A 17,780-nucleotide genomic window follows, 5' to 3' on the forward strand; every position below is an offset into this window, starting at 1 on the left:
CGTACTCATCGTTGTCTAATGGGTGCTGTCCGAGTTCTATCTCCAGGGGACAGCTCGACCGGAGTAACCAGAGCCATTCTAGAAGGCCATCATGTTTGGCGCCGGAAACGCAGTACTTCGGAACATGTAAAGTCCGCCATTTTTTAACACCGTGTTTTGAACACTACCTATTTAGACAAAGCAATGGACATGGCGAGCCAATGAGGCTTGCTACGGGTTCGTTGCGCCAAAGGTCATGGTTGCGGCCTGCAATTTGCCACAGACTTGCTCTTTTCGATCTCCTTTCTGCGACTGGACTGTACTCTAACACGGCCAAAGAAGCTCAATGGTCATAGTAATCTTGTCATTACGCTGAACGCAACCATGATCAGCCGGCAGCCTAAAGCGAACAAGTAAACAAACGCTTTTACGAAAGAGCTGCGTCGTTAATACAGGCCACAACCACCGGTGCACTTGGCACAAATGATCACGGGACACCATTTTGTGACAAGTGTGACCATCTGCCCTGTTAAGGCGTGATGTTTCTCGTTTGCTGGATCCCTGTGTATGTCTCAAGAAATACTAGACTGAGACTTTTGAAGGCGAGGCTATGGCCCAATGCTTCGTGAGAAATTCGTGAGTTTGTGTTCACTATGCTCCTCTTTCGTAAGGGGTCATCGCCGTTCTCCGACCGCTTGCTCGAATATTATGTCGAGCGATGTGATCGGCTCGAAGTTTCTCTTACGAACAATTCAAACGTAATAGATTTTCGTGAATACGTGACTAGTTTTTTTCTTTTTGCATATCCCGTGTACCCTAAACTTTTGGTCGGTCACTGCAAACGCAATTAGTCCAGAAATGCTTTAAAACAAGTATGCCTAGCGGCCTATCGAGAATACGAATGGCAGGCGAGCAGACAACGTCTTACCAAGAATCACACGCAAATTTTAAATGTGTGCACGAATTCTAATGAGCTTTATTTTTTTTTTCTTTGGAGGCGGAGGCGTAACTGCCAAGCAAACACGTATTCCCTCTTTATCTCACAATCCCTGACATAGACAAAAAGTATCGTATGCCTATTTAGGCAATATTCCAATTGACTCAGTCGTACATGTTCCAAACATCTTCAGATTATCTCCAAGTATTCATAGATGCATCTGTACACAGCTATGATCAAGGCGCCTGTGCAGCTTTTCTCTGCCCTTCCACTCAAGTACGGCATACATTTCATGTACCCCATCCAGCCTCGTCAACAACTGCGGAGCTAGTAGCCATTAATGCTGCATTGAAATACGAGCAAGGGGTGTTAACCGTATCGAAGATTGTCATATTTACGGACTCCTGCGCTGCCCTTAGCAGGTTACGACGCAGTCAAATTTAATGTCCAGTTGTGCGTAGCATTACTGACTCTGCCAACGAAATTGGATAACTTGGGTGTTTCTCGTTGACCAATGAATACCTTCACAAGCAGGGATCGCCGGAAATGAACACGCTGGCCGCCTGGCTTCCACTTGCACTCATAACGACTGTGTCGGCCCTGAAATTTTGTGCGAGCTTGAAGACGCCCTTCTGCTGATTCGTCGCCACCTAGTTAAGGAGCATCAAGACCAGCGCCTCACAAATGTAACTCAAACTAAGGGTGGGCTGTGTGAACGTGTTCGAACGTTTATCTCGACAAGGACGTGTGGCCAGTCCATCGTGTACGTATTTCGGTTGCTGCGAGACACTTCAGCGCCTGATATTGGAGTGTACCGCTTTCACTGAGCAGCGCACGTCGCTATAGGGAGGGACTATGATCCCCTTGGCCTGCAGTGTACGACACTCGACAAATGTTTGTACCCCAGTGGTCAATTGTGCGTCTCGACGCGATAAGGTGCACGGCGCTCTTCTTACTTTCCTAAAAGAGACTAAGTTAGGCTTACAATTGTAGCCTATTTCTATTTTTCAAATGACAATACCTGAGACACTGTGTTAACATACCGTAGTAGCGTGACCTGCCGTGACCCGCCCTGCTGTGTGCAACTTGTGCTGTGTGTTCTATATTATACTTTAATATTTGTCATTTTGGATTTCTTCTTTCCTCCCATTCTACCTATCTTCCATTTCTATGTTTCTGTCTCCTCCTTTGTGAAGAGTAGGCAGGTGTTGTGCCCCTTCCGGTGGCAGTTGCCAGCGTGGGGAGGTATTGCGCAAGAGTCCACCTAGTGGACATGTCCATTTCGTCTGTTGTTGAAGTGCTGATTGGCTGGGCTGGGCTGCGCGTCCACAGCGGCGAGGCACCACAGCCAATAAGCACTTCAGCAGCAGACTAAAGGGACATGTCCACTAGGTGGACTCTTACGCAATACCTCCCCTGCTCCTCACTTTCCCTTTCCCACCTTGTGTATATATGTTTTCAAAACAAATAACAACAACAACAACAATAATAATAAATTTCTTTTGTATGGGAGCATAAAACCTATGCGGGGGCAAAACACAGCCCCCAATGCATTCTTCGCAAGCTTTGCGAATTCTCGTCTTTCTTTTTTTTTTTATACAGAACCTAGGCATTCATTCGAAATGGAGGGCTACGTTTACTGTCACCATGGTTCCACTATAGCCGGTTCTGGTGTAATAAATTTTGGTTGTATATCAACGATCTTGTGCTCACGCTTTCCCTTAGAGTTATTTCTTATCGTTCCTTAGTATTATTTTCTTTCTTTCTTTATATTCTGGAAACTTAGCCAAATTCTGTCCTTCTAAGCATGAAGCATAAATGGAAGGCGTCGCCGTCGCAGGGCTGGAAAGTGACGGATCACGCCGCTCTCCACAGGCATCCGGAACTGCGCTGTTCTCTTTCACTGGCGGAGAAAGAGAGAGACAAGTTAAACTTTATTTTCTTAAACCCTGCGCCCGAATCCTCATCGATTCGTGATTTTTCAGGAAGCATTGGTAGAAGAGCCAGACTTTCAGGTAACTATTATCAATCTCAATCAATCAGTCTATCTACTCCTACCTGGGTCGCGCACATGTGGAAAGTTTACAGAGAGAGTTCACGTATATAGATGCAGCTACTCAGAAGTGGCTCACTGGCGATTCGAATCAATGCATGCGACACGGTATTGAGAGCCCATTCAGTGCGGGAAGTAGCACCGTACAAGCTTCCGATATTTACAGCGAGAATTCGGAATCGTCACGCTCGCATCGTGCTCTTCTACGACAGCTGCGGGGGCTGAGGACGCAGTCCGGCGATCGAGTTGTCGCTATTGCATCGCCGACGAGATAGCAGGGCACGGCGTCTAGCACTGTTCTTGGCCCTTCGCGCCAGTTGGGCCTTAGCGAGGAACGAGCTTAAGTGATAGTTACCGCCAGGATCGGGGCCGCTGCTAAAGTTTCGAACGTAATGACCGCCGAAATCGCTTCCCGCGCTTTTGCCGAAGAGAGACCAAAATTGACTCTGTCTAAGGGACCAGAAAGCTACGAACCAAAAATACGTCAACAAGAGGCAGCCTGAGCAGGAAAGATAAAGAAGCTGCTTTCCGTGTCAGCTGCGTCTGAGAGGATGATTTGAAGCGGCAGCTGTTGCTGTGTTCAGGGGATGTCCTCAGGTTCCGCATCGAAATTTCTGAAAGCACGAGCTAACGAAGGTTCAGGAACACCTGTTGGCCTCGTCATAACGGTACGAAGTTACAGAGGACGAAGGAAGAGAAGGCATAGGGAAATGGATTTGTTGAATTTAATTGAATTGTAAAAATATTAGGGTAAAGGGAGGTGAAAGTGAAGGAAAAGGCAATTCGCCACAGGTGGAAGCCGAACCCACATCCTCCCACCCACTTTTCGGAGGTGTGTCTGACCACAAGACTGGTGGCGTTGGAAATTTTAGCCAGCGCCGTTCATGACCAAGCGATGAACATGGAATTTGCTTGTAACGGTAGGAGTCACGTGCTGCAGTTGCGTTCAGTATGAGCTGCAACACGCTGCCAGTGGTCGAGGAAGCCCCATGACTGCACGGCAGCTCCGACAAACTAGAAGTTGGAGAACTAAACACCGTTCTACACAATCACGTAGGAGGTTACGAAGAACAAATGCTGAAAATTTAGTGCTTGTTCTTCGTGCCCTACTAACTATTCTTTTGCACTAGTTTGCACTGGTGCGCCTATTCTTTTGCACTAATTTCCGTTACAAGCATCTCATAAAGGGGCACAAAGAACGTCACCAAATCAATATAAACCAGTAAAGTATTCTTTCGGAGGTCTAGTTTCATTCACTAGGTGAGTAAAGATTGATTGGTTGCTGAGAAAGTGAAGATCAAGCTTCCCTGTCCCGAACTCCCCATTGAAAGAACAGCGCCTGTGCGCCAGCCTAATGGGGCGGATTTGGACACGATTTCTTAAATTTGACCCAATTAAGGTAATTCACCTCTCGGATGTCCCTTTAATTACCTCGAAAGCGTATTTCGCTAATACTGCTTGCCGTATTAATCTTCTCGATGGCCCCAATAATATTTGGGTGGTGCCGTCGGCGAGCCGAGCGCACGTACCATCTGGGAAGGGGGCAAACAAGACGCGCAGCAAAACGATCGCTTGCCACGCCGAGTGGACGCTCGCTTTTACGCAGAGCGCTTGTTTGCGCACTTTGTCCTTTGCCTCAAGGAGCGCCGCACTGCCGAAAGCTGCAAGAATGGCGAGCACTGTCGTGACCTTTTGTTGGCGGCGCCCTCCGTTAAGACCGACCACATAACGGTAGCCAGGGGCAACCAGCCGACCGCCCCATATACGATCGCCAAGCCCGGGACACATATACACGCTCTGTCATCGGCGTCAGTGAAACTCAGGAAGCGAGATAGGTTCGCACTTCCGCCCTCGGGCCGCCTATATCTGCACGCGCGATGGCCCGGGCTGTTCAGGAAACAGCTTTTCCGAGGGCGTGCCCAGCCATGGGCCCGGTTACAGCCGCGGCAGCTGTCTCTGATAGACGGCAGGAGTGGGTTGTATTCCGTACGCTGCGGGACACACAAATCAGCTTTTGGGGTGGGAGAGAGAGAAGATGCAGAGAGAGATATATAAAAGCTACAGCGAGGAGAGATGAATAGAGGCAAAGAAGGAAAGCCAAAGCGAGGGGAGAAAGTCATCATCATCAGCTGCTGCTTTTACGTCCACTGCACGAAGAATTATCCCAGTGATCTACAATTAACCCTGTCTTACGTTAGCTGATTCCAAGTTGCACCTACAAATTTCCCTATTTCATCACTTCCCCTAATTTTCTGCCGTCCTCCACAGCGCTTGTCTTTTCTTGGCACACATTCCGAAACAGTAATGATCTACCGATTATCTGTCCTATGCGTTACACAGCCTGGACACCTGCATTTTTTTTTTCTCTTAATTTCACCTAGAACAGCGGCTACCCTTGTTTGCTCTGCGATCCACACCGCTGTCTTGCTGTCTCTTATCGTTACGCCTAACATATTTTCGCTCAATCGTATTTTGGCAGGAAGTAGAGATAGTTGGATAGATAGAGAAAGACAGACGAGATTTCTAAATAGAAGGAAATCGAGAAAAAGCGAACAAGAAAAAAGAAGGACTGGGTAGAGGGAAAGATAGATATAGAGGGGTAAGAGACACACAGATATAATATTACAGAGAGGAATATAAAAAAAAAGCAGGTAAGAGATAAATATAGAAGGAGATGACATAGTAAAGGGAACAGAGAAAGAGAGAGAAGTGCGTCCACCGTGAAACGCATCTCGCTTTCCTCGCATGCCAATTGCCGTAGAAGTGTGGTTTCGATCGCGAACGTCGAAGCGGCAACTCCGCATCCGATGCACGTACAGCTCGGTCCTCGAAGATATTATGTCGGACGTGTTTTCATTCCCGCAGCGAGTCAAGTTCTGCGAGGACCACCTTTACATCGTTTTATGAGCGTGCAGATATGTACAAAGTCCTGGAGTATGACGTGCAAGTTTAACGTTGGACTGCTTGGTCTAAGCATCTGCATGTTGCAAATAAATAAATAAATAAATAAATAAATAAATAAATAAATAAAAGGTAAGAAACAGTGCTGGCCACAGTAGCAAAGGCAGACGGAAAGAAACAACAAAGAAATTACAGTTGTTCGCCGGAATAGTCATAGGCATAGAAAAGGCCGGGGAAACATAAAAATTGACCAAATACACATTTACATAAACTGTGAACTACCAGGCAACAAAGTACTCTTGTATAAAGAAAGGAATGGCTGAGCAGTAGCGACCATAGCCCATGTTGTCTGTTCTGACTTTTGGGGTCCTGTGGTAGACGCAGCTTTTTCTCTTCTTCGGAATGAAGATAAGCCAAAAAGACAGATTTGTAAGAATTCATTACAGAAGATATTTTGTTTCATAGCATGCCTTGTTTATGGGTTGCTTTGACAGGCATAGCTTAATAAAACTTCGCAAAAAAATAGAGAAAGATTACCTGGTTTCCAGTTCTTTTTAAATATAAGAACTCGCAGAATGTTCAATTTGCGAACTTTGTTTATCGCTTAGGTAAACACATCTTAGCTGTTTCAAGATAGGTTCCTATGAAATAGGATCTTCCTCAAAATTATGCAAACACTCTACCATAGACAATGTATATCGCTTGGCCTATGACACAATAGTACAAGTGAAGCGTAAGCAAGTGACAATTTTCGCCACAACACCTCGTCCCAATGCTACTGGAATACACCCATTTGTATTCATAGGCCTCATTCTACAAAGGCACGCATTACACTGGTGAGCCTTGAGGGTTTTCCATGAATTCATAGCAATGGGCTTGCCCTGATTTTGAACTAAACACCATATGCATATGTCCTTAGTACCAATACACATCTGTTATTTCGGTGTCGAGATAAAATCAACATTAGATCGAAATAATTCTCAAAAACCACACTTTAATCTTCACTAACAAAGCGCGCGTGCCACCTGTAGCCTTTTTCTAATACTGAAGACATAGCTAAGACGTTATATTTAGTGAAAAGGCAGTTAAAGAATAAAGTCACTGATAAAATCTGATAATGTTATACTATGCATATTAGCATTACCTTTTATGGGTACGCATAAGGGAGTTTTGACGACATTGCAGCGTTAACTACGGTAATACAATCTCGGCGTTTCTCAACAGGCATCGCATCGAGGAAACTTCAGAGAGCTTGCACAGTTTAGTGCTCATATTTATTCGTAGATGAAAAAAAAAGCAGCCTGTGAATTCACATTTTCTTAGTCTAATGACATTGTACTTTTTCAAATGTTTCCATTTGTGACACATTGGACGCATAATTTTATTCAGCTAGTGTTTTGTGCTGCGAGGTGTAGTCGTTGTTCAGTCGCACGAAAATAATGTAGCGGCTCATTGGTTTGGAACCGTGTTTCAGCCTCGCCTTCACGACCATGCGAATCGACCTTGTACAATATCTTTCCTTTCCACTCCAAGGAAGAGGGATATGTTATGACTTGTGTGTTCTTGTAGAGAGGTAAACCAAACGGCATTTGTTTTCTTTGTTTGTATCCAATGAACTTGGTTTAGATGTTATTATGTGTGATGCAGTCTTATGAGAACATCTTTTTTTCTAGACGCACGTCGCACTAAGTTCGTTTAATGATTGCTTTATTTTTTTCAATATTCCCTCCTAGCAGCTGCAGAATGCCCACAGTGAAGTAATGTACGTGCATGACTGCAGGTTGTTGAATTAATAAGTCGTAGAGCGCCCTCTGATAATCCTTCCTTGAAGTTTTATGGCGTCGGAATGCCTGCACTGCAGTGATATATCGAACCCAACGGTGAGTCACGCGAAGGTGAGATCAGCGCCTGGGGTACGTGTTTCGCACTGCGCATAAGAAACGACAGGACAAAAGCATGAATTCCGTATGTAAACGTTCAAAATTCGATGCCCTGCATTGTAGTCATCTCGTTTGCACGCACTGAAGGATTCCTCTTTGAAGAAACATTCCGTAGTTTCCTCTCTTTTCTTGTTTCTGCTTGCATCTACAGGCAAGGTTCATGTTTGCAAACAATAAAACTTTCACGTCGCTAGCGCGCAGGCAACGGTAGCTTGCCTACAGCAAACCTTGACCTACGTGACGTCACTGTCTGCAACCGGTGGATGACATTTTATTTGAATGTTCCACACCCGCCGAGGTGACTCGGCGTCTATGGCGTTCCGCTGCTGAGCACGAGAACGTAGGTTCGACTCCTGGCCATGGCTGCCGCACTACGGTTGGAGCACAATGTGAGATTACTCATGTTCGTAGATTGTAGGCGCATGGTAACTACAAATATATGGTCGAAATCATTCCAGAATCTCCCGCTACAGCGTCTCTTATATCGTGTGTAATAATTTATTCGTACTCTCAGCGGTAGGATTACGGAGAGAAGGGTAAAAAAAAATGAGTTCACCGACGATTACGATACTCCATAATGCGAAATTTGAGCACAGCTGCGTACGTGTTTTCATTTCGTGACATGTTGGCTGGCGCGGACTGTCTGTCTCGTGCGGCACATTGCAAACGGAGCGAAGTGTGGTACGAGTGCCACGCTAATCGGGAGATCGCGAGAGGCAGCGCGTGGATGACGCGTGGACGCAATTCACAGCAGCCGACGCAGGCAGACTACCGATCATGCAGTGCTTTGTTTCCATACAGACGATGGATGGGTGGATGCTATGAGCGTTCTCTTTGGAACGGGGTGGTGGGTTGCGCCACCAAGCTCTTGTCCTTATTTTGCCTAATGTCCTAGCTATATTTTTTTTAGAAAACACACAAACACAAATAATTCCCGGCATCAAAGGTTTTGAACCATTACTGGGAACTCCGTTTTTTGTACGCGCGCTCAAAGCCCGTCGTGCGCAGCACTACGCTTATCACGCTTCCGCCATGCCCTCCTCCTCCACGTTGATTCTCGCTCTCTCTCTCTTTTTTTTTCATCTCCCGCTGCGCTCTGCGTTCGCTTTCATCCTTCGCTGGGCTCGTTCGCTCAGTAGCCCCGCGTCCTGTGACTCGCCCGCACGTCTACCCTTCACTATGCCTGCGGGAAACAGAATATGCACACGGGGTTGTCGGCATTATGCAAGAGTACTGTAGAATATGCAACCGCATAAAATTATAAAGACGATAGCTGTTATAATACTAGAGCAACTGTACTTGGAGAAGAATCTCCTTGCGACCGTGCGCACACAAAACACTCAAGCACTGTCATCTACATATATCCTCCTCGTGTGGTGTTGCTTCCGGACGTTAGATCACATAATTTATTACTTTTATGCGTGGCTATGCGAGCACTACTGCACTGCCAGCCACTATTCGCATATAAATACTTTAGTCACTTATACTCCGCCGGACTTTTAGTTGCCGCGCAGTCATTCGTAGCATATTTTAAAAGCACGTCTCTTTCAGACGGCTTTGCGTCGATCACTTCCACCTAGCCCGTAACAGCATGAGACGTCCTATACGAAAATATTGGCAGGGAAAAAAACAATATTCGCATACTAAAAGTAACGACAATATTTAATGATTTTTGTGAACTTATACCGCTGATAACGACGCTTACATTTCGGTCCTTTCGAGTCACCTACAGTGAAGGCCGCATGCATTAAATGCAATTTCGCTTATTAGTTTCTCCGCTGCGACAAGTATAACTACACACGGAGTCTGCGACTAATCACACGACTGGACTGGACTGGACTGGACTAATCAAACGCGAAGGCGCAAGGCAGAGGAATTCATTCGAGGGATTTCAGGAGAAGTCATTAGGTGAACCAATGTTTCAGTACCTCAGGTTGATGACTAATTCAGCTATGACAGGAACAATTGTCAGCCTCGTCGTTATAATCTTACAAAAACTGTTCTCGATTAGCAGCACGGCGGTGCTGGTCAGGCAATGGACACATGTTCGATGAGGGCACACTGCAAATTTTTCTTTGACTACAAAATTTTCTTTTCGGCATAAAAAAAGCCCTTACGTGTTTTTATAGGGATCACAATTCTTAGGGTGCTTGACGCACTTTCTAAGGTATGAGTCGATGCCTGTCTGTATGTCGATTCATCGATCCATCTGTCTGCCTGCCTGTCTATCTATCTGTGTCCCTAACAGTTTTGCAGCCAACTTGGGTCACTGGATACTTCATGTTCTTGCGGGCAGCGCATCAGGCTGTTGGCCTGAAGGAACAGGACGCGAATCCAGCCGTCGGACCAACTTCAGTCACTGGGTAGGTGGCCCTGTTTAGGTGCCAGGGTTCAGTGAACCTCCTTGATGCATACTTGAAGCACTGGGTATGTGCTACTCTTCAATGAACCCCTTTGATGACAACTTGGGTAACTGGTTATATTCTCCACTGAGCATATGTCGCTCCTAAATGCCAAAAAGGACCTAAATGTTTATCCGGTTCTCTACGCAACTAAACTTGCGCCACGCACGGACTTCGCGGTGGCACCGCTAGATGGCGCAGTGTATGCAGTGGGAAGCGTCGGAGAAGGGCGGCTTGCCTGCAGGCACGTTTCGGAGTTGTCAGTATGGTGTGCTGCCACGGTGCTCCAATGCTAATGGTGTTATCGTCGACATTCATCGTGAGATGGGTTCTGTAAAAATGTGTTTTTTTTTAGCATCACGGCTATGCTCAAGAGTACGGCAGTTTTGGCTTTCATGACAGTGACCGTGGATTTACCTAATGTCTAGCATAGTGGCAAATTACTGCACATAGGTGCCACTGTATGTTGCCCTGGTCAGCCTGTTTTACAGCGAAGCTGTTTATGACTAGGGTTCCATGCATTTTGCGCTTCCGTCGACAAATATGTGCGACCACAAACTATCATCATCCGCAATGACTCGTGCCACTGCCCGAGCGTTGCTCGTCGTCGTATTCTTCCACAGCTGGCTCCGTTCCCGCTCGTCATGCCAGCGTTCCCATACTTCCCCTTACTCTGCGAAAACGCTGACTGCACTGGCCCACTGCCCGTCGGTGTGGTGATTTCGGTCTCAAGTCATCTGCTTACATATACCGCGAAACGAAAACATGAATATATGTAACAAATGCATAACACGAATGTATGCGGATGTACAAAAATAAATGCGTCTGCGCAACTTTCGTCACAATCACCACCGATCAAGATAATAAATATGTCCATGCCTTTGTTCCAAATTCTGTGTCACCGCTTTGTCGTGTGCTAGACAGCTTCGCTAGTCATGCACCTTCACAGAGCGGAGTGGCTCATGATATTTTTCTTTCTTATTTTGTCCATTTTTCTGTTCATACATGTTCGCGCTGTTTTCGATAGAGCGCGCACCGGAGAATTCTGATGCCCCTTCCCACAAGCGGCAAATGTCTTATTTTAAATTCTAGCTGAGAATTACTAAATTAAATACATTTATTGCACGCCATGCTTACTAAATTTACTTCATTTAATTATTCGCACTTACCAGTACACACTTACTGCTCTGTGTACTACATCTTCAACGCGTCAGAATATAGGTCCAGCTAACACCAATTTGGATTTCTGAACCCATCCTAAACTGCCGAAAGAAATATTTGAGTCGAGACTGATGTGAGAAAGCCGTATGACCCTTCGGGAGATTTTTACTATTAGCTCAAAATTGACACTAGTCAAGAAATCTTGAGACGGCATGGTGCAATGGTATACATCTGACGAACTTCGCAGTAAATTCAACGCAGCATAACAACATCATCTACCACCGATACTCGTCGGCCACAGAAGGAGAAAAAAAGTTGTCTCAGATGCACAGCTTTCCATGCAAAGTTAAATGTTTCCAGAAAACCGAGAGAGAAAAAGAAAGACTTACCCCGACGATGAAATGGGAATTATAGGGCCACTACAGTTGACGCCAATTCCAAGCTCCTACGCCGACGGCGTGACACCACTCCTGGGAACACCGTAGACACGGGCTTTCAGTCCCCGCGATTCACTGTGACACTGGCGTCCTCCGGGACGGACAAAACAGCGACCACGCGCTCACCGGCAAGAGCAGATGATGTTTCCCGGAAGGAGGGTGCCTTTTCGGCCGATGGAAAAGAGAGTATCGACAGCCGAAAGAGAACTCGGTGAGGAGTGCAACACGAGCCCGACGTCGGCAGCGAAGACCAAACACGTGGTCGGAGCCCCAGGCTCAAGCTGTGTCTTTTTTCTAGTATGACGTCCCGCACCGCCAGGGGAAAGCGCAGTGACAGCGAACGCCCGGAGTCAGACAAGCACGCAGGCCAGGCGAGGTAGGGACAGGAGCGGTGTGCCCGCTCTTCCGCACGCACTTTGTGTGATGACGGACGGCCGCGCCGGCGGCGCGCGTTTCCTCTCCGTTCCTTTCTTTCCCTTTCCCAGCAACTCACTTCCCTCCCTCCCCCACTTTGGTGGAGGTCTCTTCTCTCCACTTCCCCCTCCTCGACCTCCTCTCCTCCGAATCTCCTACCCGGAGCGCTCTCTCTTCCGTTAGGCTGTCGTCATCGCTTCCCCAAACTGAGGGCGAGCGAAGGCATTCCACTTCTCCCCATTTCTTCCTTCGACGCTTTCTGCATTTTTTCTTTAGTCAATTTACAACCGTATACGCCTGTTCTATAGAAGTTCTCCGCTTGGGTGTTCCCTAAAGAAGAGTCCCGCATCTCGAAGTCTTTTTCCCTCAGTGTCACTCCACAAAGATGGCTGGCTCATTCTCTTTCACAAATTCCCTTCCTTTTGTCTAGTCCCTAGCTTTCCCTTCTGCTGTTTTACCCTCGAAATCATTTCTATTTTTTGTCACAACCTTCGTTACGCTTGTCCTCAAACCTTCCAGCATTTCTTACTACTACCTTTTTTGAGCTATTGGTTTTACTACCTTTATCCTCGACTCACTCCTTTAAATGCCGCTTCCTATTCCTCATGCCTTTTGTATTCCTTAATCGCGTTTGTGGACGGCATCAGCTCTCTTCCGTTTCCAACGAGCCCTTCTTTCTCCATACCGAAGCGTATTCTCCCCTGTTCGTGCCTTGCCCACTTCCCTCTATACTGCACCCCGCCGCACTCCTTCGCATCCTTAGGGCGAGGGAAATAGGGAAGGGGACGGTGTCGCTGCTCTCCTCTGCGCCTGCGCGTTCGAGCGTGCTGGAAAAAGGATCGAGAGTGGGGGAGAGTTCCGGTCGTGGAGTGCACGAGCTTTCCGACGGTCAACGCGGCAGTCGTAGGCGCACGCGCGCCCTTAGCGGCACGGGACACTGGGGAGAATCGGGAAGAGAGGCGTCGCAGTCGCTCGCGCGGTCATCGCCGTAACAAGTCGTCCTCTCGAGCAGTCCCTTATCTATGCACACAGTCGATAGCCCCAAGTGGCTGCTGTCGCTGAGCCGGGTCACTCGCGTGTGCATAAAGGATTAAGTGTGTTAACCGGCCGCTATAAGAGATTGGAAAGTATTCGGCTTAAGCAAAATATAGGTTTGAAAGGGAGGAGGAGGAAAGAAAGATAGAAGGCAGGGATGTTAACCAGGAATGCGTCTGATTGGCTACCCTACACTCGGGGACGGGAAAGGTGGAATAGAAAGGTGAGATTAAACGCAAGCGAGCAGCCTGTCAACTGCCACCGGAAGGGCCACAACGACTGCCTGCTGTCCAGGAACGAAGGGGACAGAAACACCGTAATGGAAGATGGAAGCAGGGAAGGAAAGAGATAAGAATGAGCAAGATGACGTATCTCATAGATTACAGCGAAGGAAATAGCAAGAACACAGTTTAGAAAGAGAAAGTACCTCTGCAGGCCACTCTGATAAAATAATGTAAAAAGAGCTAATAATACTTCAGCACCTGTTGCTCACAAGAAAAAGAGGAAGAGAGTGAGAGAGATACAATGTACAAAGGTGGAGTCCAGTCAGTTGCAAAGCGGCTGTATGCGAGACCCACGCATGAGAGTTCGGTCACAGCCTTCTACACGCATACTTCGGCAACGCCTACATTGTCATGCTAAAAGCGGAATGGATACCAAAAAGGCACCACTCTCCCTGATGTTAAGCAGTTAATGGGAAATTATTCTGGTAATGACTGCCATTTTCCAAAGCATTTCAATGCTGGTCATTGAGTTACATCCTGAAGGGAAGGAACGAGAGTAGAACGCGGTAAATGTGGCCTTTGCTCTAGAAGTGACAGGCTTCTAACGTTTGGAAAGGTATAATGATGTCGACGCCCTCCACTGGCTCCCAATGCAATGAATTTCAGCTGGACTGGGCACGTGTAATAATAATGTACAAGAGCCTATGGCCGTGTTCCGCAAGAAGAAACTGCATTCTATAAGCGACATAATGCTGCTGTAGTAGTTCCTTTAAAGAGGAACGTTCTGGCGGCGAGAATTTCAGGGCAAATAAAAAAAATGTGAATGCGGATGAGAACATGGGAGAGTTTCTACTAAGACATTTTTCTTGATTACACACGGAACGCATATGCAAATACCAGGTATGTTGTAGAAGAAATTATGCGACGCTAATGCTTAGAAAAACGTGCGAACACCTCATTGCTGAAGCTACAATGAAGCAGAATAGATAGCAGGAATTAAAGCAAGCACAGATTACTGGTTTATGGGCAACTAGGTGCGCTAAGACCACGTATGCACAGGCAACAATGTGATCTTCTAAAAGAGCACGTACTTTTTTTTATCCCATGAAGATACTGGTGGCCATGAACGCGTTGGTCATGTACTCTGCTAAATGCTTGCAGGTAGAGGCTTAGATGCAACGTCACCTAGAGTTCGTAAGACACAGCTACCAGTTTAATTTTATATGATAGGCGAAAATTCAGAATTTGGCGCGCCAACCACTTCAGATTGCGTTAGCGCGGTCCAGAGATTCCGACCAGAAAGGCTCGAACTCGAATGATGGGATGGACCCGGGACATATCTTGATTATCCGATGTTAATTGGATTGTATCGGTAAAACGTTTATGTGAGCCTGGGTGCCCGCTCACCGCTTCCGGGTCGCTGGGTCCCAGCCGGACCAGCACTTCGATGACCTGCTGGACGGCCCTAAGTTGTTCGTTGTGACTGTCGCTCCCTGTGCCTGCTTCGAGTCGCGGTGGGATCCTCCCACCACATGGCTTCTTCCTGGCGCTTCGTGCAATTCCACAGCATGTGGAGACGGCCGGCTTCCACAGCGAAGCCGGCCCTCTCCCTTCGGCAGACTCTGCACTTGTCTGTCGGGTGCGTCTCGGGATACATACTGCGCATCAGTGACGGGCTGTGGAGTGAGAAGCTGTGTGAATAAAACAGCTTGCTCTCAACTCAGCCCCGAGCAAGGGGGTGGGAGAGTTCTGCGAACCAGGCGGGAAGCCTTGGTTATACCGTAGTATTCGGTCATTCGGTGCTTGGTGCTGAACCACAGCGGCCAGTCGGCCGAGGCGCGTTCCGTTAGCGCGCGCGCCTCGGCGTGTGCCGTCTCGTTGTGGCTGGCGTTGCGGTCCGACTCCTCGCCCGTGTGCGCCGGGAACCATTGGATTCTCAGTTATCGTTTGCTGCTGTCTTCGTTCCTGGATGTCTGCAGTATGCGCACCGCTTCCTTCGCTATCCAGCCTTTGGCGCAATTTCTCACCGCCTGCCTCGAGTCACACAGCACCATGTGGCAGTCACAGTCGGTGATGGCCAGGGCGATGGCCACCTCCTCCGCTTGCTCTGCCTTGGTGCATCTCGTGCTGGCGGTCGTGCCAACGGTGCCGGTCGCGTCGACAATGTGTGTCGTGAAGCTCTGTAGCTTGACGTACTCAGCCGCGTCCACTTAGCGTACGTATCCGTAGGCCGCGTGCTGGTCTATCAGCGCCTTAGCTTTTGCCGCTTTCCTCCGTTTGTTATACACCGGGTGCATGTTCCTCGGTATCGAGTCCCTTCTGATGTTGCGCCTAATCTCATCGGGGACGGGGAGCTACGTCTGTACCCTGCCTTGGTATCCAATTCCCAGGTTGTCCAAGATTTTCCGGCCGGCTTTGGTCGGACAGCCTTTCGAGTTGAGCGGCGCTTTAGGCCTCCACTATCTCCTCTAGCGTGTTGTGCACCCCCAGCTGCAGGAGGCGGTTGGTGTTCGTTGTTTCGAACAGCCCCAGTGCCGTCTTATAGGCTCTGCGGATGAGCATGCCTATCTTGTTTCTCTCGCTCGTCTCCCACTTGTGGTAGGCCGCCACGTACGCTGCGTCGCACATGGCGAACGAGTGGAGGATTCTGATCAGGCTCTCTTCCCTCATTCCGTTCTTCTTGGTCGTGACTCGCTCGAGTAGTCCCGTGGCGTTCGCCGCTTTCACCATGAGCCGGGCGATGGTCTCACCGTTTGTGCCGTGGGTCTCGATCGTCATTCCCAACACTCTGCTCTTCTTGACTCTTGGGATCGCGTTTCCTTCTCTGGTCTTGACTTTGATTGCCTCGTACTCCCTCGGGTTGCTCTTGGGTTCGTGGAGCTTGACGGGCGGGTATACGAGGAGGCCCCGACTTGCTCGGCGAGCATCTGAGCCCCGTTCCGTCGAGTTGGTCTTCGATCGCGTCGACGGCCGCCTGATTCGATGTGAGCATCGCTGCCCCCTTCCACCCACAGCGTTATGCCGTCTGCGTATATCGTGTATCGGACTTCCTTGATGTACTTGAGCCTTTCGGCCATTCCTATCATCACCAGGTTGCAAAGCGTCGGCGAGATGACCGATCGCGGAGGTGTGCCTGTGCTTCCCAGCTTCTGCTCCTGCGTTGGAGGTACCCCGCATGGAGCTCGGCCGTTCTGGCCGTGAGAAAGTCTTCAATGCAATTGTATAATCTATCTGCCATGCTGAGTTTCGAGACTTGGCATAAGGTCGCCGAGTGCTTCACCTTGTCGAATACAAACTGCAGATCGAGTCCCAGTATCGCTTTGTTGTCGCCGCTGTCGACGCTGCAGTGTTGCAGTGTTGAAAAGAAAGCCTCGCAGTTGAAGAAAAATTCCCCCTGGTCCGGGGCTCGAACTCAGGACCACCGCCTTACTGGGGCAGCCGCTCTACCATCTGAGCTAACCAAGCGGCTAGCAGATTGCAGGGCGAAGTCAACCTTGTCAACAACTCGAAGCAAAGGCAAGAGTTTGATGTAATAATTCTGCGGAAACCCGCAAACTGTTGTTTACAAGTCCGACCTCGCCCTGCAATCTGCTAGCGGCCTGGTTAGCTCAGATGGTAGAGTGGCTGCTCCGGAAAGGCGGTGGACCCGGGTTCCAATCCCGGACCAGGACGAATTTTTCTTCAATAGCGAGGCTTTTCTTCCGAGGAACCCCTATGGGTTTCCTTTGTAGCAATTGCTACAATTGCGTCTCATTTTTCCTTTATTAATTACTTCTGTCCACCTTGCGGCTTTTCGCGGAACTATTACGTCAAACCCTATCATGCTGACCGAGTGTGGGCCTTTCTGTTATTCGGTAGGAAAAGTTAATTCCTTTTTAAACTCTGTGTGTATAATGTCGGCTCAGAGGCATCGAATGGTTATTGGAAAGTCGATAAGATATATCGGATTCTTTAATTTACTCCATTTTCTTTGATTTAGCAAGTTATCGTGTGCCACTTGGACTATGCCTGATTTCGCCGAAGTTCTTGTGAGGCGCTGGCTTATGCTTTCTCTTTTAGCACGTGTGAGGTAGTGCTGTACTTTGTTCCCCTTTTTAGCTTCTGAGTAGTTGAAACACGTGCTTTGCTAGCATAATTTGATGTTGCCCATCAAAGACGCCACAAGAGCAAAAGCAACGCGAGGAGCCTAATAAAACTTGCAAAACAATTGTGGCATCAAACTGCGTCCTTCTTTATTTTTATGGCCTCAAAGTAACATCACCGTTTCGCTGCAACGAGCAAACTACCGACACAGACG

General features: G+C 48.0%; 1 protein-coding gene and 1 pseudogene across 2 annotated transcripts in view; both read right to left on the minus strand.

The window, feature by feature from the left end:
• LOC126526065 (GTP-binding protein Di-Ras2) overlaps positions 1–12,209 on the minus strand; it is a 227,603-nt gene extending 215,394 nt beyond the window's left edge. For both annotated transcript variants that reach the window (XM_050174062.3, XM_055067743.2), the window contains exon 1: positions 11,763–12,209. The gene's annotated coding sequence lies outside the window, so the exon portion shown is untranslated. The remainder of the gene's footprint in view (positions 1–11,762) is intronic.
• Positions 12,210–14,755: 2,546 nt separating this feature from the next.
• LOC126526003 (uncharacterized) lies at positions 14,756–16,721 on the minus strand (annotated as a pseudogene).
• Between the last annotated feature and the right edge of the window lie 1,059 nt (positions 16,722–17,780).

Source organism: Dermacentor andersoni, chromosome 8 (genome assembly GCF_023375885.2).
Source record: "Dermacentor andersoni chromosome 8, qqDerAnde1_hic_scaffold, whole genome shotgun sequence".
Taxonomy (NCBI): domain Eukaryota; kingdom Metazoa; phylum Arthropoda; class Arachnida; order Ixodida; family Ixodidae; genus Dermacentor; species Dermacentor andersoni.